Source organism: Salmo salar, chromosome ssa16, assembly GCF_905237065.1.
Source record: "Salmo salar chromosome ssa16, Ssal_v3.1, whole genome shotgun sequence".
Lineage (NCBI taxonomy): Eukaryota > Metazoa > Chordata > Actinopteri > Salmoniformes > Salmonidae > Salmo > Salmo salar.
Genome location: NC_059457.1, coordinates 23,127,768 through 23,148,237, shown reverse-complemented (window position 1 = coordinate 23,148,237; position 20,470 = coordinate 23,127,768). Strand labels below are relative to the sequence as shown.

The following is a 20,470-nucleotide window of genomic DNA, read 5'->3' as shown; positions in this document are numbered from 1 at the left end:
GAGGGGTAAAAGTGGTAATAAGAAGGAATAGGGTAAAAGACAGTGAGGAGGAGGGTTAAAAGGGGTAATGAGGGGATAGGGTAAAAGACAGTGAGGAAGAGGGGTAAAAGGGGTAATGAGGGGGGATATGGTAAAAGACAGTGAGGAGGAGGGGTAAAAGGGGTAATGAGGGGGATATGGTAAAAGACAGTGAGGAAGAGGGGTAAAAGGGGTAATGAGGGGGATATGGTAAAAGACAGTGAGGAAGAGGGGTAAAAGGGGTAATGAGGGGGGATAGCGTAAAAGACAGTAAGGAAGAGGGGTAAAAGGGTAATGAGGGGGATATGGTAAAAGACAGTGAGGAAGAGGGGTAAAAGGGGGTAATGAGGGGGATAGGGTAAAAGACAGTGAGGAGGAGGGGCAAAAGGGGTAATGAGGGGTTTGGGTAAAAGAGTGAGGAAGAGGGGTAAAAGTGGTAATAAGAAGGAATAGGTTAAAAGACAGTGAGGAGGAGGGTTAAAAGGGGTAATGAGGGGGATATGGTAAAAGACAGTGAGGAAGAGGGGCAAAAAGGGGTAATGAGGGGGATATGGTAAAAGACAGTGAGGAAGAGGGGTAAAAGGGGTAATGAGGGGGATAGGGTAAAAGACAGTGAGGAAGAGGGGTAAAAGGGGTAATGAGGGGGGATATGGTAAAAGACAGTGAGGAGGAGGGGTAACAGGGGTAATGAGGGGGTATGGTAAAAGACAGTGAGGAAGAGGGGTAAAAGGGGTAATGAGGGGGGATATGGTAAAAGACAGTGAGGAAGAGGGGTAAAAGGGGTAATGAGGGGGGATAGGGTAAAAGACAGTGAGGAAGAGGGGTAAAAGGGGTAATGAGGGGGGATAGGGTAAAAGACAGTGAGGAAGAGGGGTAAAAGGGGGTAATGAGGGGGGATATGGTAAAAGACAGTGAGGAAGAGGGGTAAAAGGGGTAATGAGGGGGATATGGTAAAAGACAGTGAGGAAGAGGGGTAAAAGGGTAATGAGGGGGATATGGTAAAAGACAGTGAGGAAGAGGGGTAAAAGGGGTAATGAGGGGAGATATGGTAAAACACAGTGAGGAAGAGGGGTAAAAGGGGTAATGAGGGGGGATATGGTAAAAGACAGTGAGGAAGAGGGGTAAAAGGGGTAATGAGGGGGGATATGGTAAAAGACAGTGAGGAAGAGGGGTAAAAGGGGTAATGAGGGGGGATAGGGTAAAAGACAGTGAGGAAGAGGGGTAAAAGGGGTAATGAGGGGGGATAGGGTAAAACACAGTGAGGAAAAGGGGTAAAAGGGGTAATGAGGGGGATAGGGTAAAAGACAGTGAGGAGGAGGGGTAAAAGGGGTAATGAGGGGGGATAGGGTAAAAGACAGTGAGGAAGAGGGGTAAAAGGGGTAATGAGGGGGATATGGTAAAAGACAGTGAGGAGGAGGGGTAAAAGGGGTAATGAGGGGGATAGGGTAAAAGACAGTGAGGATGAGGGGTAAAAGGGGTAATGAGGGGGATATGGTAAAAGACAGTGAGGAAGAGGGGTAAAAGGGGTAATGAGGGGGATAGGGTAAAAGACAGTGAGGAAGAGGGGCAAAAGGGGTAATGAGGGGATGGGTAAAAGACAGTGAGGAAGAGGGGTAAAAAGGGGTAATGAGGGGGATAGGGTAAAAGACAGTGAGGAGGAGGGGTAAAAAGGGGTAATGAGGGGTTTGGGTAAAAGAGTGAGGAAGAGGGGTAAAAGTGGTAATAAGAAGGAATAGGGTAAAAGACAGTGAGGAAGAGGGGTAAAGGGGGTAATGAGGGGATATGGTAAAACACAGTGAGGAAAAGGGGTAAAAGGGGTAATGAGGGGGGATAGGGTAAAAGACAGTGAGGAGGAGGGGTAAAAGGGGTAATGAGGGGGATAGGGTAAAAGACAGTGAGGAAGAGGGTAAAAGGGGTAATGAGGGGGATATGGTAAAAGACAGTGAGGAGGAGGGGTAAAAGGGGTAATGAGGGGGATAGGGTAAAAGACAGTGAGGATGAGGGGTAAAAGGGGTAATGAGGGGGATACGGTAAAAGACAGTGAGGAAGAGGGTAAAAGGGGTAATGAGGGGGATAGGGTAAAAGACAGTGAGGAAGAGGGGTAAAAGGGGTAATGTGGGGATAGGGTAAAAGACAGTGAGGAAGAGGCGTAAAAGGGGTAATGAGGGGGATAGGGTAAAAGACAGTGAGGAAGAGGGGAAAATGGGTAATGAGGGGTTTGGGTAAAAGAGTGAGGAAGAGGGCTAAAAGTGGTAATAAGAAGGAATAGGGTAAAAGACAGTGAGGAGGAGGGTTAAAAGGGGTAATGAGGGGGATATGGTAAAAGACAGTGAGGAAGAGGGGTAAAAGGGGTAATGAGGGGGGGTATGGTAAAAGACAGTGAGGAAGAGGGGTAAAAGGGGTAATGAGGGGGATAGGGTAAAAGATAGTGAGGAAGAGGGGTAAAAGGGGTAATGAGGGGATATGGTAAAAGACAGTGAGGAGGAGGGGTAACAGGGGTAATGAGAGGGGTATGTTAAAAGACAGTGAGGAAGAGGGGTAAAAGGGGTAATGAGGGGGATATGGTAAAAGACAGTGAGGAAGAGGGGTAAAAGGGGTAATGAGGGGGATAGGGTAAAAGACAGTGAGGAAGAGGGGTAAAAGGGGTAATGAGGGGGGATAGGGTAAAAGACAGTGAGGAAGAGGGGTAAAAGGGGTAATGAGGGGGATAGGGTAAAAGACAGTGAGGAAGAGGGGTAAAAGGGGTAATGAGGGGGATATGGTAAAAGACAGTGAGGAAGAGGGGTAAAAGGGGTAATGAGGGGGATATGGTAAAAGACAGTGAGGAAGAGGGGTAAAAGGGGTAATGAGGGGGATAGGGTAAAAGACAGTGAGGAAGAGGGGTAAAAGGGGTAATGAGGGGGGATATGGTAAAAGACAGTGAGGAAGAGGGGTAAAAGGGGTAATGAGGGGGATATGGTAAAAGACAGTGAGGAGGAGGGGTAAAAGGGGTAATGAGGGGGGATATGGTAAAAGACAGTGAGGAAGAGGGGTAAAAGGGGTAATGAGGGGGGATATGGTAAAAGACAGTGAGGAGGAGGGGTAAAAGGGGTAATGAGGGGGGATATGGTAAAAGACAGTGAGGAAGAGGGGTAAAAGGGGTAATGAGGGGGATATGGTAAAAGACAGTGAGGAAGAGGGGTAAAAGGGGTAATGAGGGGGATAGGGTAAAAGACAGTGAGGAAGAGGGGTAAAAGGGGTAATGAGGGGGGATATGGTAAAAGACAGTGAGGAAGAGGGGTAAAAGGGGTAATGAGGGGGATATGGTAAAAGACAGTGAGGAAGAGGGGTAAAAGGGGTAATGAGGGGGATAGGGTAAAAGACAGTGAGGAGGAGGGATAAAAGGGGTAATGAGGGGGGATAGGGTAAAAGACAGTGAGGAAGAGGGGTAAAAGGGGTAATGAGGGGGGATATGGTAAAAGACAGTGAGGAAGAGGGGTAAAAGGGGTAATGAGGGGGATAGGGTAAAAGACAGTGAGGAAGAGGGGTAAAAGGGGTAATGAGGGGGATATGGTAAAAGACAGTGAGGAAGAGGGGTAAAAGGGGTAATGAGGGGGGATAGGGTAAAAGACAGTGAGGAAGAGGGGTAAAAGGGGTAATGAGGGGGGATATGGTAAAAGACAGTGAGGAAGAGGGGTAAAAGGGGTAATGAGGGGGATATGGTAAAAGACAGTGAGGAAGAGGGGTAAAAGGGGTAATGAGGGGGATAGGGTAAAAGACAGTGAGGAAGAGGGGTAAAAGGGGTAATGAGGGGGATAGGGTAAAAGACAGTGAGGAAGAGGGGTAAAAGGGGTAATGAGGGGGGATATGGTAAAAGACAGTGAGGAGGAGGGGTAAAAGGGGTAATGAGGGGGGATATGGTAAAAGACAGTGAGGAAGAGGGGTAAAAGGGGTAATGAGGGGGGATATGGTAAAAGACAGTGAGGAAGAGGGGTAACAGGGGTAATGAGGGGGGATATGGTAAAAGACAGTGAGGAAGAGGGGTAAAAGGGGTAATGAGGGGGGGTATGGTAAAAGACAGTGAGGAAGAGGGGTAAAAGGGGTAATGAGGGGGATATGGTAAAAGACAGTGAGGAAGAGGGGTAAAAGGGGTAATGAGGGGGGATAGGGTAAAAGACAGTGAGGAGGAGGGGTAAAAGGGGTAATGAGGGGTTTGGGTAAAAGAGTGAGGAAGAGGGGTAAAAGTGGTAATAAGAGGGAATAGGGTAAAAGACAGTGAGGAGGAGGGGTTAAAAGGGGTAATGAGGGGGATATGGTAAAAGACAGTGAGGAAGAGGGGTAAAAAGGGGTAATGAGGGGGATATGGTAAAAGACAGTGAGGAGGAGGGGTAAAAGGGGTAATGAGGGGGGATATGGTAAAAGACAGTGAGGAAGAGGGGTAAAAGGGGTAATGAGGGGGGTTTGGTAAAAGACAGTGAGGAAGAGGGGTAAAAGGGGTAATGAGGGGGATAGGGTAAAAGACAGTGAGGAAGAGGGGTAAAAGGGGTAATGAGGGGGGATATGGTAAAAGACAGTGAGGAAGAGGGGTAAAAGGGGTAATGAGGGGGATAGGGTAAAAGACAGTGAGGAGGAGGGGTAAAAGGGGTAATGAGGGGTTTGGGTAAAAGAGTGAGGAAGAGGGGTAAAAGGGGTAATAAGAAGGAATAGGGTAAAAGACAGTGAGGAGGAGGGTTAAAAAGGGGTAATGAGGGGGGATATGGTAAAAGACAGTGAGGAAGAGGGGTAAAAGGGGTAATGAGGGGGATATGGTAAAAGACAGTGAGGAAGAGGGGTAAAAGGGGTAATGAGGGGGATAGGGTAAAAGACAGTGAGGAAGAGGGGTAAAAGGGGTAATGAGGGGGATATGGTAAAAGACAGTGAGGAAGAGGGGTAAAAGGGGTAATGAGGGGGATATGGTAAAAGACAGTGAGGAAGAGGGGTAAAAAGGGGTAATGAGGGGGGATATGGTAAAAGACAGTGAGGAAGAGGGGTAAAAGGGGTAATGAGGGGGATAGGGTAAAAGACAGTGAGGAAGAGGGGTAAAAGGGGTAATGAGGGGGGATAGGGTAAAAGACAGTGAGGAAGAGGGGTAAAAGGGGTAATGAGGGGGATATGGTAAAAGACAGTGAGGAAGAGGGGTAAAAGGGGTAATGAGGGGGATATGGTAAAAGACAGTGAGGAAGAGGGGTAAAAGGGGTAATGAGGGGGATATGGTAAAAGACAGTGAGGAAGAGGGGTAAAAGGGGTAATGAGGGGGATATGGTAAAAGACAGTGAGGAAGAGGGGTAAAAGGGGTAATGAGGGGGGATATGGTAAAAGACAGTGAGGAAGAGGGGTAAAAGGGGTAATGAGGGGGGATAGGGTAAAAGACAGTGAGGAAGAGGGGTAAAAGGGGTAATGAGGGGGGATAGGGTAAAAGACAGTGAGGAAGAGGGGTAAAAGGGGTAATGAGGGGGATAGGGTAAAAGACAGTGAGGAGGAGGGGTAAAAGGGGTAATGAGGGGGATAGGGTAAAAGACAGTGAGGAGGAGGGGTAAAAGGGGTAATGAGGGGGATATGGTAAAAGACAGTGAGGAGGAGGGGTAAAAGGGGTAATGAGGGGGGATAGGGTAAAAGACAGTGAGGAAGAGGGGTAAAAGGGGTAATGAGGGGGATAGGGTAAAAGACAGTGAGGAAGAGGGGTAAAAGGGGTAATGAGGGGGATATGGTAAAAGACAGTGAGGAAGAGGGGTAAAAGGGGTAATGAGGGGGATAGGGTAAAAGACAGTGAGGAAGAGGGGTAAAAGGGGTAATGAGGGGGGATATGGTAAAAGACAGTGAGGAAGAGGGGTAAAAGGGGTAATGAGGGGGATAGGGTAAAAGACAGTGAGGAAGAGGGGTAAAAGGGGTAATGAGGGGGGATATGGTAAAAGACAGTGAGGAAGAGGGGTAAAAGGGGTAATGAGGGGGGATAGGGTAAAAGACAGTGAGGAAGAGGGGTAAAAGGGGTAATGAGGGGGATAGGGTAAAAGACAGTGAGGAAGAGGGGTAAAAGGGGTAATGAGGGGGATAGGGTAAAAGACAGTGAGGAAGAGGGGTAAAAGGGGTAATGAGGGGGGATATGGTAAAAGACAGTGAGGAGGAGGGGTAACAGGGGTAATGAGGGGGGATATGGTAAAAGACAGTGAGGAAGAGGGGTAAAAGGGGTAATGAGGGGGGATATGGTAAAAGACAGTGAGGAAGAGGGGTAACAGGGGTAATGAGGGGGAAATGGTAAAAGACAGTGAGGAAGAGGGGTAAAAGGGGTAATGAGGGGGATATGGTAAAAGACAGTGAGGAAGAGGGGTAACAGGGGTAATGAGGGGGGATAGGGTAAAAGACAGTGAGGAAGAGGGGTAAAAGGGGTAATGAGGGGGATAGGGTAAAAGACAGTGAGGAAGAGGGGTAAAAGGGGTATTGAGGGGGATATGGTAAAAGACAGTGAGGAAGAGGGGTAACAGGGGTAATGAGGGGGGTATGGTAAAAGACAGTGAGGAAGAGGGGTAAAAGGGGTAATGAGGGGGGATATGGTAAAAGACAGTGAGGAAGAGGGGTAAAAGGGGTAATGAAGGGGGATAGGGTAAAAGACAGTGAGGAAGAGGGGTAAAAGGGGTAATGAGGGGGGATATGGTAAAAGACAGTGAGGAAGAGGGGTAAAAGGGGTAATAAGGGTCTCTGACGTTTGTTCAGTAAATCCTCACATTTAGATTTTTTCCACCCAATTAATTATCAAAAAGAGATTAAAATAATGATCTGACATTGGGACAGGACATCATTGTATTTATTGTTTTTAATGTTGATGGGAGTGAGTGAGTGAGTGAGTGGTGAGTGAGTGAGTGAGTGAGTGAGTGAGTGAGTGGGTGAGTGAGTGAGTGAGTGAGTGAGTCAGTGAGTCGGTGAGTCAGTGAGTACAGAGGTTATCATTCATGAAGCTGCAGCATGCATCTCTTATCAGCTGATCAGTATCTAAAGCCAGACTAGAGAGAGAAAAGAATGAGAAAGAAAAGAGGCGAGAAAGATACAGAAAGAGAAAGAAAAGACACTGAAGGTGTAGGTGGCTTATACTAAGAGAAAAACAACACATGATTTAGAGGAAACAGGTTTTTATCCTCCTCTTTCCTTCTGTCCATTTTTCATTCCGCAATGTCAGAGAAGCCCCTCTCGTTTCCATTATTTTTCTCTCTCTTTCTTTCACCCTCATATCTCTCTCTACCCTTGCTCTTCTAGACCCCATTTAAAAAAACACTCCCAAACCATAGACAGCTCTATAACTATAACTCTCTCCCCCTCTCCTCTCCCCCTCTCCTCTCCCCCTCTCCTCTCCTCCCTTCATCCAGAGCTAAATGACTTTCAGAAATAAAGAACACTTATCTTATCTACTGCCTCCATAGTACAGCCTATCACAGCCACTGTCTCTGGTCACAGCCACTGTCTCTGGTCACAGCCACTGTCTCTGGTCACAGCCACTGTCTCTGGTCACAGCCACTGTCTCTGGTCCTACCACACACTATAGTGGCAGAGTAATGTCTTATTCAACCGTTTTCATTGTTGGGAAGTAGTCTCTCTAGACCAGGAATGGGCAACTGGTGGCCCCCAAGACCCTCGAATGCAGCAAACGTGCTTTAAAACGGCAACCTTTTCTCTAAGCTCCATGGCAAAATGTGTAGAATTGCACAAACAAATAAATAAATAAAAATAATAAAAAAAATGCCTCTCCCCTGTCAAGAGGGGGGTCGCTAACATGTTTTGCTCACAAGGTAGGTGGGGGGTATGGATATGGGTACGCAGACCTGCTAGCCGCTGCGGCCCCTCATGATGAGTTCAGATTTTGTGGCCCCCACCCCATCAAAGTTGCCCATCCACCTGCTCTAGACAGACTGGTTGCCTCCCACAATCTACCAATGTTCCAGCTTAAATGTCAAAGTATACCACGTCCACTTGGCATAGAGGAAAAGGCTTTATCTGCTTGTTGCCTTAGCGTAAACAGGACAATTCCCACTCACATTTTAAGCCTTGCCTACCCAATACTCTTGATTTGTTTGGAGAGTTGTCCTTTGAAGTTACCAAGAAAATCTGTCATTAATCCCAGACCTAGTGCTGTTGCTGCCCTAGGTCTGGGATTTCCAAGACTAGTTGGGACAGAAAGCTGACAAGAGACAGGTGTCCACTCGTTCTGTTCTGTCATGCCGCTTTTCCTCTCTGCTCCTCTCCTCTTCTACTCTGTGGTTGACAGAGCCTAAAGCAGGGGATCTGTCTTAGGTGGGGACTTACCGTGTGTGTCCACTAACTCAGGCCCTCCTTCAGGCACTCAGCAGGGATGAGAGAAAAGAAAGGATGATGATATGAGAGAAAGAAGAGCAGTGCTGCTAAATCTGTCCACAAGAACTCTAGATCACTAGATCCGTCCTCCCAGGATAGAACACTGTGCGTACATGCTAATACAAACGCAAATGCACACGAGGCTTGGGCAGTATCCAGATTGACCTACCTTCATATCGACCTTGTAACATCCCGGGATATTCGGTAATACCGGCACTGAACACAAGGGGTGCTATTTTCAAACCCCACTGAGCCTCTGATATCCGGAAGTTAGTAAGGCTAACAAGTACATGTAAAATCCCATAGCAACTAAATGCTAACGAGCGCATTGGGAACATTTTATACAGTCTCTGACCTAAACTATTTTCAGGACAAACATCCCAGCTCATAGAGTTATACAAGTAACTCGAAAATGCTACTCAGTTTGCTGTATGCAGAAAACAAATATTATACAGCAAGATTCTTGATCCAGGAGGCGATTGTCTACTGTTACTAAGCGAAGCTTGATTTTGCAGGAAGCTAAGCACTTAGCTAAATAGCTAACTAGCTACTAAGTTAGCAAACCAAATGCACAACTGCTGAGCATTTAGCACATTTTAGACAGTTAACTTAATAGTTATAAGAGATCCAGCAGGCAAACATTTAGTTGTGAATTCCATATTATAACTAATACAAACCTGGTGTGTGCTGCACCACAGTGAGAGACTCACAAGGCCCCGGTCTCTCATCATTGTGTGCTTGTAAACAAACACCATGTGACTGGGGACTACCGGTAAGTTTCATAATGAAAAATGATGTGACAGGGGAAATGAAGAACGCAATCTTCTTTATTTCCTAACATATTGCACAAGTTTATTGCAACTATTTACTTAAAGAGTAGCTACAAATATTCAAAAATATAAAAAAAAACTTCAAAGAAATAGTTTAAACTGTATTGACGGTATTGAAAAACCATCCCGTGGCTATTTCCAAATACCCCAGTATACCACCCAAGCCTAAAACACGCGCTTGACTCGTTACTATAAGGTTAACGTGTCCATTCCCTAGTGCTCTTTGCGCATCCTCCGTTACCGTAGGTAGTACAGTGTAGGTGTGGCTATTGATCAGAGTTTACTGTAGGCAGATAGCTCTGCTATCCTCTTACCATGTAGACAGCAGACACACAACGCAGGCCTTTACAGGGATCAAAGGATAATAGTTAACTGCCATATTTCACATGCTTATGCATTTGCTTATTGATTAGCTACAGTATATCAACTACTTTACCTAAAGCACCTTGTTTGTTCTATTAGCATAGGCTTGGAGTTTTCCTTTTGTTTGCAATTTGGATGGTGTGTGTAATGAGAGTGTGTGTGTTGGTGTGCGTGCGTTAGACAGAGGGATGAGAGGAGCAGTAATTCTCTGTCTACCCTGAGGTCCTCTCAGTCTTGCAGGCCCCCTCAATATAGGCCCCCTGACACATGCCTGAACAGAAAGCCAGGACCCACTAATTGGCCCCTGTGTTAATGTGTGTGTGTGTGTGTGTGTGTGTGTGTGTGTGTGTGTGTGTGTGTGTGTGTGTGTGTGTGTGTGTGTGTGTGTGTAGAAAGCCAGTGGTGTCAGCACTTCGGGGTGAGAGACGTTCTCTCAGGGCAGACTGAGGGAGACAACATAGCTAATATGGACATTCTTAAACAATTAAAGATTAAGACATGCAATTCTGCTGTGTAGCCAATACAATCCTGACATTTAAAAGCTTTCAAACACTGTAACTCCAACGCAAATTACAATGTTAGTGAACCGAGAGTGCATACTTCATTCTCTATTTATCTGCTTGTTTACAGAATAATACAATTCACATTTTATTCAATATAAAATAATTGTGAATAAAAGTTTATTGCTTTGTTTTATGATATTGGTTATTATGCTGTTTGAATTTAATTCCATTGTACCATAATTATGCTCATTGTTCAGAGGTTTGGAGACCCTTGTTAGCTCTAATTGGTTTGTTATCTCTCTGTGTTTATTAAATGCTCAATAATTGTTAATTACCATGTGAGGATTTCTAAGGATTTGTCTCCAGCATCAAAACAAATTAATTACGGAACACATTTAAAACTACAGTAATAATAACAGCAGGAGCATGGTGTGTGTGTGTGTGTGTTTGTTTTAATGCTTGCAAATTAGATTCATAACTGAATATATCTGCTCAGGTAGTATGCAGATTGCATGCTGATTTAATTTATTTTGCTGTCTACTGAGAGTATGAATAACAGGGAGGTGAGGTGGTGTAGGGATATGAGTATATGGATATCATATGAAAATATCAAACTCATTCATACCTCAGGATAGTTTTGCTCTCTCTCTGTCCCTCTCTTTTTCTGTCTTTCTTTACACACACACACCCTACATTCTCTGTGTTATTTCTCCCTCTCCATACTCTGTCTTATTTCATCTCTGTCTCTCCACAGTTCCAGCCATCTACCAGAGACTCCACACTGACTGATAGACTAGCCGTATGAATCCAGCTGCTGGAGGCAGCTGTGATAGTGTATACACACACACACACACACACACACACACACACACACACACACACACACACACACACACACACACACACACACACACACACACACACACACACACACACACACATACTCGCTTTCTCTCATTCTGTTTTTCTATCATTCCTCCCTCTACATATGTCCAGTCCAGCTGTGGTCCTGTTGAAACAGTATGTTTGTCTGTAGTCTGTTTCCCATAATTAAACCGATGGGAAAAGGTGCTCTTCACTCATCAGTCTCATCTCTCCATGTGAGTGTGTGTCCTGCTGTGTAAAAAAAAAGAAGGTGTGTATTTTAATATCACTAGCTATATAATTTGTTTAATGCCAACATCGACATTGGTTTGGAAGTTGTGACACACACACACACACACACACACACACGCACACGCACAAATATGGTACATCATTTTAGCTATGCAGTTCTTACCAGGGTCCAGTATCTCTGAGATAGTGTATTTGTGGGACCAGAGTGACCAGAGTTTAACTACAGAGTGGCCTATTGATAGATGCCACCTAGCCAACGTCTCCACTTTATTACAATTAAAGCACAGAAAGCAGCAAATCACCTGCAAATCAATGGTCCACTCTGGGGGACTGGAGAAGGATAACATTAGCTAGTATTTCACACCGCCATAGTGGAGAGAATACTTCTGGGATTCTGCTCTAGTGTAATAACAATAGTCTGAAATTAAACTAATTAAGTAAAAACAGGATAGAATTGAATGGAATAGCAAACTAAATCGTCGTTATTGTCATCATTTTTAATTCACAGTTACTGTCTGGAAGAAGAGAAGCAATGAACATGGTGATACATTCAGTAAACTGTCAAAGGGGTATATACAGTGAGGGGAAAAAAGTATTTGATCCCCTGCTGATTTGGTACGTTTGCCCACTGACAAAGAAATGATCAGTCTATAATTTTAATGGTAGGTTTATTTGAACAGTGAGAGACAGAATAACAACAAAAAATCCAGAAAAACGCATGTCAAAAATGTTATAAATTGATTTGCATTTTAATGAGGGAAATAAGTATTTGACCCCCTCTCAATCAGAAAGATTTCTGGCTCCCAGGTGTCTTTTATACAGGTAACGAGCTGAGATTAGGAGCACACTCTTAAAGGGAGTGCTCCTAATCTCAGTTTGTTACCTGTATAAAAGACACCTGTCCACAGAAGCAATCAATCAATCAGATTCCAAACTCTCCACCATGGCCAAGACCAAAGAGCTCTCCAAGGATGTCAGGGACAAGATTGTAGACCTACACAAGGCTGGAATGGGCTACAAGACCATTGCCAAGCAGCTTGGTGAGAAGGTGACAACAGTTGGTGCGATTATTCGCAAATGGAAGAAATACAAAAGAACTGTCAATCTCCCTCGGCCTGGGGCTCCATGCAAGATCTCACCTCGTGGAGTTGCAATGATCATGAGAACGGTGAGGAATCAGCCCAGAACTACACGGGAGGATTTTGTCAATGATCTCAAGGCAGCTGGGACCATAGTCACCAAGAAAACAATTGGTAACACACTACGCCGTGAAGGACTGAAATCCTGCCCGCAAGCGTCCCCCTGCTCAAGAAAGCACATATACATGTCCATCTGAAGTTTGCCAATGAACATCTGAATGATTCAGAGGACAACTGAGTAAAAGTGTTGTGGTCAGATGAGACCAAAATGGAGCTCTTTGGCATCAACTCAACTCGCTGTGTTTGGCGGAATGTTGCCTATGACCCCAAGAACACCATCCCCACCGTCAAACATGGAGGTGGAAACATTATGCTTTGGGGGTGTTTTTCTGCTCAGGGGACAGGACAACTTCACCGCATCAAAGGGACGATGGACGAGGCCATGTACCGTCAAATCTTGGGTGAGAACCTCCTTCCCTCAGCCAGGGCATTGAAAATGGGTCGTGGATGGGTATTCCAGCATGATCATGACCCAAAACACACGGCCAAGGCAACAAAGGAGTGGCTCAAGAAGAAGCACATTAAGGTCCTGGAGTGGCCTAGCCAGTCTCCAGACCTTAATCCCATAGAAAATCTGTGGATGGAGCTGAAGGTTCGAGTTGCCTAACGTCAGCCTCGAAACCTTAATGACTTGGAGAAGATCTGCAAAGAGGAGTGGGAAAAAATCCCTCCTGAGATGTGTGCAAACCTGGTGGCCAACTACAAGAAACGTCTGACCTCTGTGATTGCCAACAAGGGTTTTGCCACCAATTACTAAGTCATGTTTTGCAGAGGGGTCAAATACTTATTTCCCTCATTAAAATGCAAATCAATTTCTAACATTTTTGAAATGCGTTTTTCTGGACTTTTTTGTTGTTATTCTGTCTCTCACTGTTCAAATAAACCTACCATTAAAATTATAGACTGATCCTTTCTTTGTCAGTGGGTAAACGTACAAAATCAGCAGGGGATCAAATACTTTTTTCCCTCACTGTATATGTGTGTGCTCTCCCCAAAAATCTGTGTGTGTGTGTGTGTGTGTGTGTGTGTGTGTGTGTGTGTGTGTGTGTGTGTGTGTGTGTAGCTTTTTTAACAGAGCTAGATTATCACCCTAGTGAGCGATGCTGCTGATACAGAGAAGATGCTGTTGTAATTAGTATATTGTACCTAGCATACAGAACCAGGGTCAAACACAGCAGTGTATAGTGGTATGATGCCTTACCAGCAGTAAACCAGAACAGGCAACACTATAGATCTGGGACAGAAACTACACATGGAATCACAACTTACTACAGAAACAGTATATTATAGTGAGAAAGAGTGACGGAGAGGGAGCGGGAGAGAGAGTCAGAGAGAGAGTCAGAAAGGAGAGAGAGAGAGCAAGAGATGGGTCAATATAAATAGCAACCAAGTGAAATATAGTATGGTATCATATCAGAAAACACAACCAAGTGAAATATAGTATGGGATCATATCAGAAAACACAACCAAGTGAAATATAGTATGGGATCATATCAGAAAACACAACCAAGTGCGCACTGTACTTACACACTACAACACACACACACACACACACACACACACACACACACACACACACACACACACACACACACACACACACACACACACACACACACACACACACACAAAAACAGTGGCTGCGTTGGTAATTTGTTGGTTGTATTGGTGCAGTGGACTGTAGCGGTGGAGCAGTAACAGTTTGATGGTAGGCTTTATGAGGACAGTATATAATGTGTGTGACAGCGAGAGCCAGAGGGGGAGATATGTGACGCTACGGCAACCAGTGCTCCTTTGTGGCCCTACTGGACTCACCTACTACTTGACTAGCTACTGAATTAGCCCTCTGATTGGCTACTGAATTAGCTCTCTGATAGGCTATAGAATTAGTCCTCTGATTGGCTACTGAATTAATTATGTGTTTGTTTATAGAATTAGCTCTCTGATCTGTTGTATTGCCTCCATTACTCACACAAAAAGTACTACATGTGGGTTATTTGGTAACTCAGCTCTGGGTACAGGGCCGTGCACAGAACGTTCAGGGGGCAGTTGGGATGTCCCAAACATGGGTCCATTTAACCATCAGTTGTGTAAAAACATTCTTCCATAATATTAAGATGATTTATTACGTATTATAATAAGGTATACCACCTTACTGTATCCCCACAATGGGGAACTGTAAGCGCAATTGAAGCTACAAAAATGTAAATGTTTGACCTTAACATGTGATAACTATACAACAGAACAGATTAACAGGAATGACATTTACTCTCTTGGGTGGCTAAAAATAACTATTTGAAAGCCACACCTCAACTAAACTACACCTCCAGTCTTCTGGTCTTGTCACGGATCCCCCCGGTACTGCTGCTCATTCTGTTCACCAGTTCCGGAGGTCAACGTCACCAGCCTTCTAGGCTTCACTGAACGGGATTCATTATCATCAACCCCGGACTGTCTTCTCTGATTACACACACCTGGTTCCCATTTCCCCTGATTAGTATGTTATATATGTGCCCTCTGTTCCCTCGGTCTTTGTCGGTTATTGTTCCCATGTCCGTTGGTGGTGTGAGTACCTATGCGTTGGTGAAGCTGTTATGCTGTGTGCTATATATATTGTGCATTACGGGTATCGTGTCGTTCAACAAGGTTTACCCTCGCTCTTTTGATTGGGTACAGCCAAGTGTTTTTGTATACATGTTTGTTTTGGGTGTATTAAAAACCCCTATTGTGTATTCCTGCGTCGGTCTCCAAATCCTTTATACCAGCGTGACAGGTATGACCTGCTGGGTCATATCTCAATAACCCAGAACCAATAACCCAGAATCAATAACCTAGCAGTTTAAAATAATAATAAACAACATCCCAACTAAGAGGTCCAACGCCTGCAACCCAGCAGTTGGGTCAACAAAACAACCCAGCATTTTTTTGGAGTTTAGAGCAGGGCTATACACACAAAGCATCAAACTCTGACATATACCTCTACAGTTGTTCTCTGGAGAGTCATTGTGCTAAAGAGACGATGATCACTGTATGCTGATAGATGTGTGTTTCATCCTAGAATAAAGATGATGGATTGTGGTATTGATTTAGCTGAGCCGTGGCCATGACTGGACTGGCTGTCTCAGACTGACTGCGAGAGAGGAAGTTTCACTTCTTATTATTCTCTGACTCATTGGGGATCCGTGTGCTGACCCGGGGTGTGTGTGTGTGACAGGCTTAGATCCTCCGTGTCAGGGACAGCGCTGAAAATGAAACACGGCCTCTCTCTCTTGTTCTGCTGCTGTTCTCTCTGTCTGTCCCTCACTATCCCAGAGGAGGCTAGGAACACACAGACACAGAGGGAGAGAAAGACAGAGAGAAAGAGGAGTTGAGGATGGAGTTATCGACTCTCCTCTGTTCCATCACCTCCAACCCCTCTGAAGGTGTACCGAGACACACGTCACATGAATACTCAAACACACACATTCCGTTTCTGCATAAGGCAGAGGAAGTGGGATATTGTAATATCAGTAGGCTATCTATTTCCTACTCTGCTAGTGGATCCCAATCCTCTTTGGAAATAACAGCAGCAGCACAAATCTGTGTGACTGGCTGAGACAGAAAGATAGGGCAGGGCTCTGTTTAATACCCTTATGTAAACCAGTAGCAATCAACCCTAACACAGCACCACACAGCACCACTCAGGGAACAATAAAGGACACTCTCTATTCTCTCACCAGATAGCAGCGCTGTGTGTGTGTGTGAGTGAGAAAGAGAGGGAGAGAGAGAGATACTGTACGGTTGTTTCTTTCAGCAGTTCGAGGACAATGCGGCCTGGTTCCCAAGCGTTTGTTGTGCTAGTTTAGAATGTGTCTTAAACCTGACCTCAGAGACGAACTACTGTATGTCTGATACGCTCCTTCATTCAGCCTCCACTATCCCTCCTTTCTGATATCTCTCTCTCATCCCTCAGCATCCCTTTGTTTACTTCTTCTCCTCATGCCTCCCTCCTCTCTGTCTCTGGTTCGGTAAACAAAAAGCAGAAAAACAGTCAAACAGTCAAATAGAGCGAGGCTCAGATTGTCCAATCTAAATAAAAAAAACAGCAGTGACACAAATATCCCAAATCTCACCACACCAGCTAGAGCCAAGACAGCAACAAAGGGCAAAGTATTGTATGCATGTGCATGTGTGTTTCTGGTGTATGAGTGTGTGTATAATTTTTGACAGAAAACATATTATAGTGAAATATCTTTATTTCCAGTTGTCAACTTGTCATAATGGCCTCGTGTTTAAGCCATATAGACCCTGTCATAATGGCCCTGTGTTTCAGCCATATAGACCCTGTCATAATGGCCGTGTGTTTCAGCCATATAGACCCTTGTAACGCCCTGGCCATAGAGAGGGGTTTTTAGTTCTCTATTTTGGTTAGGCCAGGGTGTTACATGGGTGGGCGTTCTATGTTTATTTTTCTATGTTGGTTTGTTTCTTTGGTTTGGCCGTGTGTGGCTCTCAATCAGGAACAGCTGTAGTTCATTGTTGCTGATTGGGAGTCATACATAGGCAGCCTGTTTTTCCTTTGGGGTTTGTGGGTGATTGCTTTCTGTTTCATTGTGAGTACCTGACAGAACTGTCGGCTTTTGTTTTTTTTGTTTATTTGTATAGTGTTCTATTTTCGGTTTATTAAAATCTTGAATATGAATACACATCCTCCGCTGCACCTTGGTCTCATTGCGACGACAGTCGTTACAACCCTGTCATAATGGCCCTGTGTTCCAGCCATATAGACCCTGTCATAATGGCCCTGTGTTTCAGCCATATAGACCCTGTCATAATGGCCCTGTGTTCCAGCCATATAGACCCTGTCATAATGGCCCTGTGTTCCAGCCATATAGACCCTGTCATAATGGCCCTGTGTTCCAGCCATATAGACCCTGTCATAATGGCCCTGTGTTTCAGCCATATAGACCTTGTCATAATGGCCGTGTGTTTCAGCCATATAGACCCTTGTAACGCCCTGGCCATAGAGAGGGGTTTTTAGTTCTCTATTTTGGTTAGGCCAGGGTGTTACATGGGTGGGCGTTCTATGTTTATTTTTCTATGTTGGTTTGTTTCTTTGGTTTGGCCGTGTGTGGCTCTCAATCAGGAACAGCTGTAGTTCATTGTTGCTGATTGGGAGTCATACATAGGCAGCCTGTTTTTCCTTTGGGGTTTGTGGGTGATTGCTTTCTGTTTCATTGTGAGTACCTGAAAGAACTGTCGGCTGTCGTTTGTTTTGTTTATTTGTATAGTGTTCTATTTTCGGTTTATTAAAATCTTGAATATGAATACACATCCTCCACTGCACCTTGGTCTCATTGCGACGACAGTCGTTACAACCCTGTCATAATGGCCCTGTGTTCCAGCCATATAGACCCTGTCATAATGGCCCTGTGTTTCAGCCATATAGACCCTGTCATAATGGCCCTGTGTTCCAGCCATATAGACCCTGTCATAATGGCCCTGTGTTCCAGCCATATAGACCCTGTCATAATGGCCCTGTGTTCCAGCCATATAGACCCTGTCATAATGGCCCTGTGTTTCAGCCATATAGACCCTGTCATAATGGCCCTGTGTTTCAGCCATATAGACCCTGTCATAATCTCCTGAGTGGTGCAGCAGTCTGTCCCGAGTGGTGCAGTGGTCTAAAGCACTGCATCTCAGTGCTAGAGGTGTGAATCCAAGCTGTATTCCAACCGGCCGTGGTTGGGAGTCCCATAGGGCGGCGCACAGTTGGCCCAGCGTCGTCCGGGTCATTGTAGATAAGAATTTGTTTTTAAGTGACTTCCCTAGTTAAATAAAGGTTCAATAAAAATAAATAAATAAATTAAATTTTAGCCATATAGACCCTACTAGGAAACCATATAATATTCACACATTAGCCTTTATCCCCTAGTCCAGGGGTTCCCAAACTCGGTCCTGCCCGAGTGCTAGGGCAAAAACCAAAACGTACACACACACACACACACACACACACACACACACACACACACACACACACACACACACACACACACACACACACACACACACACACACACACACACACACACACACACACACACACACACTAGCCTGAGAGGGAGAGGGGCATGTGATGAGCTCCTAGAGAATTATTACACTTAAAAGAAACAGAGAACAGGAGAGAGAGATTTAATGTTCTTATTCCAGCAGAGAGAGATCAACAGCACAGCTCCGCTCATGATTAAGAGAGGGTTGTTCTGTAAAGACAGGAGAGTCTTGAATTACGACACGGAAGCGTGTGTCTCTGTGCTACTAGTGGCTCTCTGGCTCTCTGTCACAATAGAGGGTGTGTTTGTGTTGCTTTGATCCTTATATTAATGATAATATCACCAGGTTGGAGAGTTGTGAAGTCATTGGGATTCAACCTAAGAACCAGATTGGTTTGTAGCACCTCTGGGAAATGGTGGTTGCTGTTATTGATGAAATGGAAGCAGTGTTCCTAGTGTACAGTATGCTTTTGTATTCAGGTGAGATTTTGTTTCTGCCTTTGATCAGGCAGTGTGCAGTATACATCACACAGTTTTATGGCAAGAGCGAGAGATAGAAGAGAGAGTATTATTTCAGAGTCCCAGGCATTGCGGCTGTTGTTGTTCTATAGGCGGTTTTATGGAGCAGAAACCAACTGCCTGTTCTCTGGGTTGTTTTCGCACTGATTGATTGCTCTGGCCTGAGGCTCCTCTGAGTGTGTTGCGTCGTGTCTGGGTGTTTACCGGAATGTTTGGAGGATAAAAACCTGAGTCCTCGACATCAGTCTAGACTAGAGTCAGTGAGGAAAAGAGACAGAGCGAAAGAAACAATGAATGAAAGAGAGAAAGAAAAACAACAGTTCTCCTTTGGCTCAAAGGCGTACATAGCCCATAGAGAACCCATGCTTTTGTCTGTCTCTGTGTGCTGTGGTAGACTGAGCTGCATTCTCAGTCTCTGGACGGTTCTGACTGTGTTCTCCAGTGCTGCAGACCTGTCAGTGGGTCAGAGACAGACTGACACTGAGGCACCGGAAGGGTCACAGTTGTCTGTCCCTATATGTATCACTTTTTTTCATTCAAACTGTCACCCCTTTTATTCAGTCTATCTCTCTCTGTCAGGGAAGTTGTCAAGGACCATTTGAAAAAGTTGGAAAAACAATATTTTGCTAGGACGTGTGTGTTCAGTGAAGAAGAAACTATAGTTTGTATAGAGTGTGTCAAACACTGGCATCTCAAAGGGTGTTCATGTGAAGTGTGCGTGTTTCCATTGGGCCTGTAGCAGTGGATTGATTTTGATTGCACAATCCTTCAAACCACTGTGTTTTCAGATGATAATCTGCTCACGCCGCAGATTATAACTCAGATCATCTATTTCACAATAAACACAGAAACTATGTGACACTTGTGTGTGGTGAGACACACACATGCACACACTAGCCTGAGAGGGAGAGGGGCATGTGATGAGCTCCTAGAGAATTATTACACTTAAAAGAAACAGAGAACAGGAGAGAGAGATTTAATGTTCTTATTCCAGCAGAGAGAGATCAACAGCACAGCTCCGCTCATGATTAAGAGAGGGTTGTTCTGTAAAGACAGGAGAGTCTTGAATTACGACACAGAAGCGTGTGCATGCATGCGTGCGTGTCCCTGTGCTGTGAGGTTTCTTTCTGTTATGTTTCTTAATTAGCTGACAAAGGTTACTAAAGGTCAAGGCGTCTCAGGCAGGGGGGCCGGCACATGCAAATGAGGCAGGAGGTCAGACGGCTTAGTGACCCGCCTTTCACAGCCCATATATAGGCGCAACCACACTCGCTGTACTGACATACAAATACCCTCAATTCTAAAATACTATCACTGATCTAGGGGATGTATTTACACCAAACACACACAGGCACTGTACTGACATACAAATACCTGAACTAATATTAATACTGAGTTGATGACATACGGATTTCGGACATACGGATTTCTACGTAGACTAATTACCACGATTGCTGAATGTATCACACCTTTGCCATGCCAAACACTCTATCAGATCATTATCACACCTGCATCATGCCCATTGGGTTTCTGCCTCA

At 44.9% G+C, this 20,470-nt stretch overlaps 1 protein-coding gene across 1 annotated transcript in view; it reads left to right on the top strand.

Moving 5' to 3' along the window:
- LOC106573401 (transcription factor Maf) overlaps positions 1-20,470 on the top strand; it is a 64,566-nt gene that overhangs the window by 28,645 nt on the left and 15,451 nt on the right. The gene's annotated exons all lie outside the window — the stretch shown is intronic.